This window comes from Schistocerca serialis, chromosome 8 (genome assembly GCF_023864345.2).
Source record: "Schistocerca serialis cubense isolate TAMUIC-IGC-003099 chromosome 8, iqSchSeri2.2, whole genome shotgun sequence".
NCBI classification, from domain to species: domain Eukaryota; kingdom Metazoa; phylum Arthropoda; class Insecta; order Orthoptera; family Acrididae; genus Schistocerca; species Schistocerca serialis.
In genome coordinates, this window is record NC_064645.1 from 56958211 (window position 1) to 56971053 (window position 12843).

A 12843-nucleotide genomic window follows, 5' to 3' on the forward strand; every position below is an offset into this window, starting at 1 on the left:
GTAGCCATGTATGGAAGTGAAACATGGACGATAAATAGTTTGGACAAGAAGAGAATAGAAGCTTTTGAAATGTGGTGCTACAGAAGAATGCTGAAGATTAGATGGGTAGATCACATAACTAATGAGGAAGTATTGAATAGGATTGGGGAGAAGAGAAGTTTGTGGCACAACTTGACCAGAAGAAGGGATCGGTTGGTAGGACATGTTCTGAGGCATCAAGGGATCACCAATTTAGTATTGGAGGGCAGCGTGGAGGGTAAAAATCGTAGAGGGAGACCAAGAGATGAATACACTAAGCAGATTCAGAAGGATGTAGGTTGCAGTAGGTACTGGGAGATGAAAAAGCTTGCACAGGATAGAGTAGCATGGAGAGCTGCATCAAACCAGTCTCAGGACTGAAGACCACAACAACAACAACAGGCAAAGTGAATGGAAATAATAAATAGCCCACGTGTAGCATATTGCAATGTAAATAATGGATACATTTTTTTATCGTACGGTTAAAATATTTAACTATCTTAAGTATATGTTACATTTTGTTTTATAATACGTCTAGGCCCACCCCGTGTAAGTGATACAGTAAGGACTGCAGCATTTGAACTGTTTTATGTGACTGACACAAAAAGAATACAGTCCTCCTCCTAAGACCGATGTAGCCTAGTAGGTTTTAGAGCCCAATGATTAACCCAATGTATATGTATTGCTCCTGTCTGCTAATACATCTATATTGCAGGATGTTTGATTTTATCGCAGTAATTACAAATATGATAGCGTGTAAACGCTACCTACAGCTCTTATTTTTTTATAAAGGTTTTAATACTATGCTGGTCACATGCATGTATGTAACTGGAAATTTTAGTGTAGGATCATTAAAAAAGAAGGATCTATAGGTACTTTGGTAGTACATTTTGTGCAATATGACAAACGATGTGTCTGCTGCATCGAAGGACCTGAAGATGATTTACTGTCGCATCAAAACGGGTTTCGTATGAATAAGACCGGTAAATACTCCCGATGGTGTTATTCTCACTACATATAACAAGAATAACACATATTGAATGTCAAAGCAATTTGAGCTTCGTTAGGCAAACGGTAGTGAGGTGGCGTGAAATTAATCTCCATCTTGACGATGACGAACGATACAGACGTCCGCTAGTCTTATTTCATTGCGCGGATATTACGGCAGAGGTGTGTCAAGTTTATTGCGGATATTAGCAGTACGCCAGTACTGTCGAGAATACGACAGTCATTCGAGACTGAGCACAAACTCTGATTTTGACAGGCATTGAGACAATACAACACACATGTCCTTTATCAGGATGAGATTTTCAATCTGCAGCGGAATGTGCGCTGATATGAAACTTCCTGGCAGATTAAAACTGTGTGCCGGACCGAGACTCGAACTCTGGACCTTCGCCTTTCGCGGGCAAGTCCTCTACCATCTGAGATACCCAAGCACGACTCACGCCCCGTCCTCACAGCTTTACTTCAGCCAGTACCTCGTCTCCTACCTTCCAAACTTTACAGAATCTCATTCTGGAAACATCCCCCAGGCTGTCTCTCCGCAATATGCTTTCTTTCAGGAGTGCTAGTTCTGCAAGGTTCGCAGGAGAGCTTCCGTAAAGTTTGGAAGGTCGGAGACGAGTTACTGGCAGAAGTAAAGATGTGAGGACGGGGCGTGAGTCGTGCTTGGCTAGCTCAGATGGTGGAGCACTTGCCCGCAAAAGTGACTTCGCCAGAAGATGATGAGTATGTCACTCGTCGAAACGTCGCAGTTTGAAGACACCGCCACCCGGCTGGAAGCCCGAGAACTCTTCGCCAGCTGTATACGCCGGGAAAGCATACATTCACACTACTAGGGTTATATTTCGAGAAGAACAAGCTGACACTATTAAAGTTTACTACTAGTGTGAGTAATACATTCTTATTCAAACAACAGTTATCGCAAGTATTCCCGTACGTAACTTATTTGCATATTACTTCTGTGACGCCACAGTTCTAAATGTGAACTACGCTGCTAAATAGTATAACGAGATCGTCCCGTAATGCTAGACCAGTGGCGTCTTCACCACGCGCCCTCGCCCGCTGTCAGTACGTGGCTGCGAGACTTTTGTTGCCAGCCACGCTGCAGGCAAGGAAAGCGCGCTTACGCAACGGGCGCCCGCTCAGCGACCGCAGCGGAATGCACCAGCGTGACAGAGCGCCTCCGTAGCTCAGCAACCGCTCGCAGGCGGCCAGCAGTTCAATGGCACGGCCCTCGTGTCAGCCTACAAGATCACGGGGGCGCAGCACGAAGCGCCCCTGAGCGAGAAATGGGACACACTTATTTTCCTCAACACCTTCACGTACCGGATGTGTCTGTAATGCTGACGCGGCATGTGATCTCTGTTTGCTTGCACTTTCGCCTTGCGATGGCATGTAACTTCGGTTTCTGAATTGCTAGTGAGGAACAGAGAAACAATCCTAATTTTTGTCAGGAGTGACTGAACATTAGGAGCAATAGGGTGATAGAAAAAGTTGAAAGATGTCTTTCCTGACGGTACATTTGCACCCTACTGTACTCTTCTCTCGACTGTGAACCTGAAAACACACGCAACTGGAGAAACATGTAATTGGAACTTTGAATTAGTTGCGAAGAGTCATTCAACGGGCGTTGCAACTGCACTACCGTGATTGAAGCTACGATATACAGTGTGTCCCTGGAGAAATGTTCAATATCCAGAGATATAAGAGATGCCGTCATTCCAAGAAGAAAAAATCTAATGAACATGCGCTATAATATTGATACCTTTAAGCTATGTCCAATTCTTCAGCTTCCATACTGTGAAATAAATCGCATCTACTGCAAGCTCTTTGATTTCCGTATTTTGGCAGCAGGTGGTATGGACCAAAACAATAAAAAGCTATCCATTAAACACGGGCACTAAAATGCATACCTTGACAACTAGGAGCGCTTGTTTAATAGAAGAGATGTGTTTTACAGACAATTAACAAATGCTCATTACTCGTAAGGTAAGCCTTTTTCATGCCAGGTGTGCTAGACATTTTTGCTTCGAATGATCGTTCCTACCGTATCCCTGATTATTGATCGTTCTCATGGGACACCCTGTATAAGGTAAATCCAGTCCGTGATAGCTTTATTTAATGTTGATATTAATGTCTGCAACCATTTTCTCACCCATTTTTCGTTCGTAAGCAGAAGCTCGGAAGAGAGAAGCTGCTGTGCGTCCATCCTGCTTTAGGTCCTCTGGGGTTCGCTAAATCTCTCCAGGTGAATGCCGCGATTATTTATTTATTGCGGAAGCAAGGTCGCTGCGAGTACCTCGTTGGAGTGTAATGAGAATCACTCGACGGTCAACATCGCGTCGCGTGGAGCTGTAGCGTTGCCACGGCTAGGGTAGGACAAGGCGCAGCTGAGGTTTCTGCGCACCGCTTGCTGAATGACTTTTCTGCTTGCGTCAGCTTCTGTGTGCTGCTGTATACACTGCACGCTTTGTTGTGGGAAACTGGCGCCAGAGAGCACTTAGTGTTTCATATACGGTGCTCTCATCGGATAAGTTAAGTTCCAAGGGGGTACGGTAAATGCGAAGCAGCAGGTCACACCGAGGTATCTACGTGTCGGCATGACAAATTATAAACTCCCTTACTTCTTCCTTTCCTTTCAACCGCTTCAGGCTAATATTATTGTGGACACCCAAAAACCACTTCAACTCTAGTAATTTCGCTTTCTCTAACAGAAAACTGATGAATCAGTCTCTCATAAATTCTCTGTGGAGATATCGTTAGGATTCGACAAGGAAGACAGTTCCGTTTCCAAGTAACAGCGGTCAGAAACCACTATTAAAATTTTCTATCTGTGTGAGATCATCTTGAGACCAGTTACTGCATTCTGACTGCTGGAGACAACGGCACGGGGCAGGGACGGCTGATCTTCATGCCGTCGCAGGGCGGTTCCTGCTCCGTGCCACAGTCATCGTGGCTCAACTAGTCTCACCCGGAAAATCAACACGTGTTTTCCTGGGAGTAGCGCCAGGAGTTTTCAGCTTAATATGTATGTCTCTTTGTATTTCTTATTCCCTGCCTACCCCATTTTCTCTCTCTCTCTCTCTCTCTCTCTCTCTCTCTCTCTCTCTCTCTCTCTCTCTCTGTGACACACTCGATTGATTGTATGTACGTTGAAGATGGAGGTCATCAACGTACTTGCTAAAATAATTCGAGAGTAGTGAAATGGTTCAAATGGCTCTGAGCACTATGGGACTTAACATCTTAGGTCATCAGTCCCCTAGAACTTAGAACTACTTAAACCTAACTAACCTAAGGACATCACACACATCCATGCCCGAGGCAGGATTCGAAACTGCGACCGTAGCAGTCCCGCGGTTCCGGACTGCAGCGCCTAGAACCGCAAGACCACCGCGGCCGGCCGAGACTAGTGAACTTAAATATTTAAAATTGTCTTAAAAGTTGGAAAACGGATTGACCCTGCTCCATTCTTACTCATTTGCATCCACATTTTCACTGAGAACTACAAAATATGTAAGATTCACAGTTAGCCTACAGTCAGTTTGAAAAAATGACTTGTTAAAAAACGTAAATATATTACACAGAGTCTCTAAAGACGTACCACATTCGTTTCATCGTTTCCTAAACAGATCAGCTGGTAGGCCTTCATGTCTTGCTGTCAAATTCCTGTTAAATGGGGGTGTACTGGTACCTGTAAACCACCAGCAGAGGGTCTGACATGATCCAATATCTCAACAGAGAGGTAACTGCAAGTACAGCTCCCATGTGCCCTGGTACCCAGCAGAATACCACTTCATCCCCGTGTCACAGTAGGTGGGATAGGGAGTGTGGATCGTCTGGACTTGTTTGTATGTCGGGTACCTGGGGTGACTAGCCTCAGAAGCAGGGAGCGAAAGCAGATAACGTATTTGGTAGCTTGATTACATCGCATCTGCACGAGCGACTTGTACGACAACACGACCACGTGCTGTTAACATTGTGCCACTGCTGAGGGAGACGCCAGCAGTGGTGGTATTCGTGCTGTCACCGACGCCATGCCGAGGGTGTCTCTCTTGGGCTCCGCGCCACACCTACTAGTTCAGTTCTAACGCGCACTTCATCTCTCTCTCTCTGTCTCTCTCTCTCTCCCTCTTTCTCTCTGTCTGTCTCACTCACCAGCCTTGCGTGCAGATTTATCTCGCCCTACCACTGCATGCGCCACGCTCCGAGCGCAGGTGTTGCCGCACGTTAAAGCAGGCGCCGCGGAACACTTACCTGGAAAAGAGAAACACAATCAGTTAATGCCGTCTACAGGGACTCGCTGTAGAGAGAGCCTCTGCTCTTGTTTAACCATTCCACGAAACAGCAGTAAATCAGAAGCATAGTAAAAAGTTACTGTAAAGGAGTAGTCCAGCTACCGCCGAACAGAATAAACAGACCGTTTATAAAAAGAAAATAACTCAGATTATAAAAAGTATTTGTATCAAACTAAAATCTCGCAGTACAATACCCCTTGCAATTAACAAAGTGTAATGCACTAAGTTCCCGTTGCTATTTTGCGTGAAACATACACGATAATGTAACACATTATTAACAATTTCAATCAATATGCCGTTAATAAGCACGACTGAAAATTGTCCACAAATCCACAACCTGAAGGACTCTTCCACTACACACAATTATTGTAGCCGTGATATAAGGGCGTCTTTGACTAATAACCAGAAAGTCCTGCGTACCGCGTTTCATCCCAGCCACAGCTTAACTTTTATTCAGAAGTCGTCAGCAGTGGCGGTCGAAGACTTCTGACGTAAGGATTTGCCCTCGTTGTACCAGTGGCCTACCCAAAGAGGGCGGATTAGAGGAAAGAGGCACCTTCTTGCACTTGGATGAGAAACTGCCACCAAATGGTAGAAGAGGCAGCAATGATCGACGGTATCATGGTAAGTCAATGGAAACCGCTACGTTAAAGAGAGACAATGTGTATCCACATGCAATGTGGCCTGCATCTGAATAAAGTTTCATTACAGTCTACCCAGTCACAAAACATTCTGGATTAGTCCCTGATTTGGATCTCTGAGAAGGAACTGCCAAGGGGGGGGGTAACGTCGGGCTTTGTATAGAAACACAGACTGCTCGTGGCGAAAACATTTGTGACCTGGAAACGGAGTGAGGTGTACCGCCCTGTTTCGCAGAAGGTGCCATTGTACTCGAAACGTAGAAAGCTGGCCGTTTCCCCAGAAAGCACTGAAAGCTAGAGGTAAGCATCTTGAAGACAGTTAGGGGACCCACAGACCCAGGCCTCTGAAAACGTGACGCACTTCCAAATGTTTTGATTCTGCAAAAAACAAATATTTGCATGATGCAAACCCTGCCACTACTGACTCACGTATATAAAGTATATGTTAGAAAGAGACAACAGACGTTGATGTCGCAGAGCACCTCACTGGTTAAGAAACAGACACAGACAGAGTGACGCAACTTTTTTCTGTAAAGGATGATAGGACGCAAGGCAGTGGTTAACCAGACGGAGTCACGGGAGTAGCGTTTTGTGAGAAGCAGTTCCATCGATTGACACTCTGGTGATCCGGACTTGAAACTATTCCAAAGACAGTGAGAGACGTAACACGTGGCAATGCGAGGTTTCCTTTTAATTACCACTCGAGGAGAGATCTCCGACCTTAAAGACGACCTTCGGCGGCCTCCGCTGCTTCTGGAGATGCCCCAGACGACGGTAGGAGAGCAACCTGACACCCGCCCACCATACGGCCCGGCAACCAGGTCCGATGGTCTGGGACGCCGAATCATTTCACAGCAGGACCCCTTCGGTTGGCATCCGGGGCAACCTTACAGCATAGCGGTACTTCGAAGATATTCTGCGCCCTGTCTTGTTGCCCTTAATAGCAAGCCATCCTGGGCTTACACATCAGCCGCTCGCACACGGCGGGGGTTTCTACTGCTTGCCTTCGTAATCGCCAAACCCTACCTTGACGAGCAAGGCTGCCATATCTATTCCTAATTGGAAATGTTTAGAGCCGTATGGGCAGGGCCCTCCAAGCAGCTCGGGATTTTGACCATCTGACGCGCCAACTGGACAGAAGGTGGCAAGACATCGCTCAAGAGGGCATCCAACAACTTTAAATTTCAAGGCGAAATAACTGCTTGCATAAGGCCCAGAGGTGAACCAGCGCATTACTAGCTTGTCGATTTGTGAAGCTCTTAATCTTCAATAAATCATCCAAATTTTCTGCGGTTATAATCATTTTGAGCCGTTGTAAAATTTGCTGTTTTGAAGAGCGTGCCGCTGCGCGTAGTATAAGGCAGTCGCCCTCCGTTTCTGGCGGTGGCGCCGCTGTGGCAGTCGCAGCTTTGGTGTCTCCCTCTGGTGGGAAAGGGGAAAAGTTGCCTGTTCACGAGCATTTAAGGGGCGCTATGAGCTCGGCAGTTGGTCAGTCTGTCAGTCTCGGCGAGTCTGGTCAGTTGGCTAGTCGGTTGCTGGTCTGTCTCTCGTTCGCATTAGTGCGGCAGTTAGTGTCTGTCTGTCGTCCGGAGTGCTAGTATGAGTTAGGCCGCCAGTCTGCTCGAGTTTGTGCAGGCAAGGGTCATTGGCGGTTGGATCGATCGGTTGGTCGGTCGGTCGCGCACTGAGACACAAGATGACTTGTCCGCCTTGAGCGTCGGCGCATGTGAGGTCGCCACGTCAGTCCAGTGGGCCGCGCCGTATACCGAGGGGTAGTGGCTTCGCGGCCGACACGAGAGCAACAGGGGTTAACCCACGACGTCGGTCTGCCCGGCGCGAGCTACGACGCCGTGAGGCGGGAGATCGGCGCGCCTTCCTTTGTCCGTTGAAGCGGCTGGCAGCGGACGGTTCGGGAGAGCGTTTTGGGGGTGCTGCGCCAGGTCTTCGCCAGACATCGCAGTTTTTTAGAAGTGATCCGTGATATGTTTTTTCATTTATTCGTTAAATTCTACTTGTTTTCTTGGTCAGTCTCTCGTCCCCAGCTTGCTCATCTGTCTCCCGTCCGCATTTGTTAGGCAGATAGTCTCTGTCTGTCTGTCTGTCGCTCTGTCATACGTTAATAACTGCTTCTGTCATGTTTGTCGGATTCGGTGTTAACGAATTTATTGCTTAAGGTGTAAAGGCCGAATTCCTGCAATATGTTTTTATCTTCTCTATCATCTTGAGAGGCGGTATATGTGAAATGTAGAGCATGTTTGTACATTTTATGTAAAACTGTATTTAATGGGTTTTTATTTAAATGGTCATTTTAGTATATAAAGTTGCCACCCTTCCACCGTAAGAGTTCTTTTAAAAACAAGTTGCACGTTCGGTGTAAAATAATTTTTAATGTCAGTGTTTGGTACCATTTCCATCCATCTTACGGGGTGCATAGTTTATGTGTTTGTGTGAGTTGTTAAGATTTTAGTTTAAAGTAATCTGATGGGTTGCAGATTTGCACCAGTATAGTCTTTTAGAGATTTTTGTGAGCGGTAGTGACTACGGCCGTGTTAAAAGGGAGCGGCAAGGTTCTCAGCCCGAAAGCTCATACTACAAAAAATGTTATTTCTACCTCTGAATAAATTGTAACTTGATATTTACAGGGTGCTTTCTGATTCAAGTTTTAAATCTGTTAAAAAAAAAGGCTTTTAGAAATAAAATTACCATTTATTAAAAAATTTCAATTTGTGTCATCAGTTACCCATTGGCAACTATTTCGACACTCACATAGTGTGATTAAATGTGTTAATGTTCTTGATGAATGGCTAGTAAATGAAGTAAATTCTTAAGAAAAGGTTTTGAAAGTAAATTCATGGTTCACATTTGTTTGTTTCTTTGCACATGTGCATCACATCTATGAATTTCTGTCCCATTCGGTTAATTTCTTCGTGGTGTGCAGTTCCTTTATCTCAGAGTGTAATTTCAATAACGATTACGACAGTCACTGGGCAATTGTTAGCATCTGTCCTCCTGACCCCGCTATGTCAGATAAGGTTTTGTTAGATGAATATTGGTTCAGATTGCCATTTGTTTATCTGTGGTTTTGTTGTAAGAAAATTAATGTTGACACACTTTGCTGTTTGTTCAACGATCATTTTATTGGAATAAATCAAAGTAATTGTCAGTCGTGTCTCACTTAACATTCATTGTTTTGGAGGGTACTCTTGCGTATTTGGCAACGGCCTTGCCTCAGTGGCTACATCGGTTCCCGTTAGACCACCGCAGTAAGCGCTGTCGCGCATGGCCGGCACTTGGATGGGCGACCGTCCGGGTCACCAAGCCCTGTTGCCATTTTTCGGGGTGCACTCAGCCCCGTGATGCCAATTGAGGAGCTACTCAACCGAATAGTAGCGGCTCCGGTCACAGAAAACCATCATAACGACCGGGAGAGCGGTGTACTAACCACACGCCCCTCCTATCCGCATCCTCTGTTGAGGATGATACGGCGGTCGGATGGTTCCGATGGGCCACTTGTGGCCTGAAGACAGAGTACGTTTAGTGCTTGCATATTTAATCGACGCCTGCCAGGACTCAATTCATTAACTTAGAGCTTCAGTCAACCCACGATATATAATAAACATCATGTGGATGAGATTTTCTCGCATCTGTCATGACATGACTCCATCCCACCCCCAGTGATTTTAGAAATTCCAATCCTTTCTGCTTTATTTGACACCAAGCCTTCTAAAGACGTCTTAAAATCTGGCTAATACCGAGTTCCTTATGTCTTCCATATCTTCTTCTATCATCTCATGCCTGCATTGTTAATCGGACGTCCGGTTGATGTCGGGGACCAGCACGCCTCCCAGAATTTCGGAAGCGTCATGTTAAGGCGTGCCACTATGCTGCGCCTTATTTCTTTATTTTCTAAGTGACATAGGCGCTGCAGTCATGGACTGTGCGGCCGGTCCCGGCAGAGGTTCGAGTCCTCCCTCGGGCATGGGTGTGTGTGTGTTTGTCCTTAGGATAATTTAGGTTAAGTAGTGTGTAAGCTTAGGGACTGATGACCTTAGCAGTTAAGTCCCATAAGATTTCACATACATTTGAACATTTTTTTAAGTGACATATTGCTGTACTCCATTCTTATCCTAAACATTTTCGTACTTCCTTCACCTGTTACCCATGGTTTCTTTACTAGCTATTTATCTTGTACCTATATTTACAGTCCAACTTCTCTGACTGCCCTTTTTAGAGGTGTCCACTCCTTTTCAGCTGAGCTGCCAGTAGTGATATTCATTATCGAACTAGCTACGGACTTGGTAAAAATTAGATGTGTTTGATGTTCTCTCAGTAGTTCAGTACGTCACTTCCTCCCTCAATGAAACTTCCAGACGTTTCTCTTAAACTTGAGTCTACTGTTCATTACTAATAAAATGTATCTGCTTCCAGTCTGCATCTGCTCCCAGGTGTGCCTTAAAATCCAATATCGGATTTCCATCTCGCTTTGTCACCATGATGTTATCCAGCTGGACCTTTTCGAAGTATATGTCGTCTTTATATTCTTGAACAGGGCATTCGCTGTTATTAGCTAAGATTACATTGCAGGCCTCATTAATTCTTTCTTATGTCTTATTTCTGCCAACGGGCGCAAATTCTCCCTAACTCTGTCCGATTCGTTGCCTTTTTATAGTGTTCCAGTTACTCATCCCCCTTTGCACACATAATTACACATTCCATTACCTCACTCATTTTCTCTACCATCGGCATATATACGTTGACTACTGTTGTTGATTTGCGTCAATTCTGATGAGTATAATCCTATGACTTAACAGTTACCATAACTCACTACGTCTTGTCTTCCTATTCCTGACAAATACCACCTCCGTTGACACCATTTTCTGCTGCTGCTGATATTACCCCTATTCATCTGATGAGAGTTTCTGATCTTTCCATTTGATTTCGCTGTCGCTCACTATATCTCAACTGAGCCTTTGACTTTCCATTTTCTGACTTTTTTAGCTTCTTCTGGCTGTAGGTTTCCTAAAGCAAATCATCCCTGGATATCTTCTGAAGTGTGTGGGGACGATTCTTCCAGGAAAGCTGAACAAAGCTGAGGTGTGGACGAGACGTGCGCTGGCATGGTGCTTCGCCGAGACATATTCAGGACGCAGTAACATGGGCGCACACACTAGAAGACTGCTGCTGTATTGGGACAGAGTACGTCTGTGGCAGAGCTGCTGTTGTATTCAGCTTCTCGACGTAGACCTTTAGACTGCCGGACGCGGCGTGGCGTGCGCGCTGCTGCGCAACTCTGCGCGCGCCGTGCCCGTGTCAAGGCGGTGCGTGCCGCCGCGGCAAGTTAACGCAGGCCTTTACACACGCACCGCACGCGCTTTCAGCCAGGCTACAGCTTCCTCCGCCACGTTCTGCTTTATTTGTTCGTGAGACCCAGAAAATAAGATACAGGCTCCCAGGTAGATGCTATTTTCCTTGACTTCCGGAAGGCGTTCGATACAGTTCCGCACTGTCGCCTGATAAGCAAAGTAAGAGCCTACGGAATATCAGACCAGCTGTGTGGCTGGATTGAAGAGTTTTTAGCAAACAGACACAGCACGTTGTTCTCAATGGAGAGACGTCTACAGACGTTACAGTAACCTCTGGCGTGCCACAGGGGAGTGTTATGGGACCATTGCTTGTCACAATATACATATAAATTACCTAGTAGATAGTGTCGGAAGTTCCATGCGGCTTTTCGCGGATGATGCTGTAGTATACAGAGAAGTTGCAGCATTAGAAAATTGCAGCGAAATGCAGGAAGATCTGCAGCGGATAGGCACTTGGTGCAGGGAGTGGCAACTGATCCTTAACATAGACAAATGTAATGTATTGCGAATACGTAGAAAGAAGGATCCTTTATTGTATGATTATATGATAGCAGAACAAACACTGGTAGCAGTTACTTCTGTAAAATATGTGGGAGTATGCGTGCGGAACGATTTGAAGTGGAATGATCATATAAAATTAATTGTTGGTAAGGCGGGTACCAGGTTGAGATTCATTGGGAGAGTCCTTAGAAAATGTAGGACATCAACAAAGGAGGTGGCTTACAAAACACTCTTTCGACCTATACTTGAGTATTGCTCATCAGTGTGGGATCCGTACCAGGCCGAGTTGACAGAGAAGATCCAAAGAAGAGCGGCGCGTTTCGTCACAGGGTTATCTGGTAAGCGTTACGGAGATGTTTAGCAAACTCAAGTGGGAGACTCTGCAAGAGAGGCGCTCTGCATCGCGGTGTAGCTTGCTGTTCAGGTTTCGAGAGGGTGCGTTTCTGGATGAGGTATCGAATATATTGCTTCCCCCTACTTTTACCTCCCGAGGAGATCACGAATGTAAAATAGAGAGATTCTGGCGCGCACGGAGGCTTTCCGGCAGTCGTTCTTCCCGCGAACCATACGCTACTGGAACAGAAAAGGGAGCTAATGACAGTGGCACGTGAAGTGCCCTCCGCCACACACCGTTGGGGGGGGGGGGGGGGCTTGCGGAGTATAAATGTAGATGTAGATGTAGAGAAATACGAGAAAGCTTCTCATTTATGGTACGACAAACATCACAAACTGCGTAGTATACGTCATGTAAATTAATAGAAGAACGCTGCAAAGATGTAGGACATTAGAAAATCGGTGTACAGTATTTGATCAAAAGTATCCGGACACGTATTACTGGACTTTAATAAAGGGTGTGTGCCCATCCTTTATCTTTGTGACTGACGGAGCTCTGCTATGGACGCTTTCAGTCTCTGAATGTCTGTCTGAATGGCAGCCCATTCTTCTTCAAGAGTGCAAACCAGAGAATTTGGTCATGTATGGCACTGGGGTCTGGAGTGAAGATTCTCTATGGGCAGACCA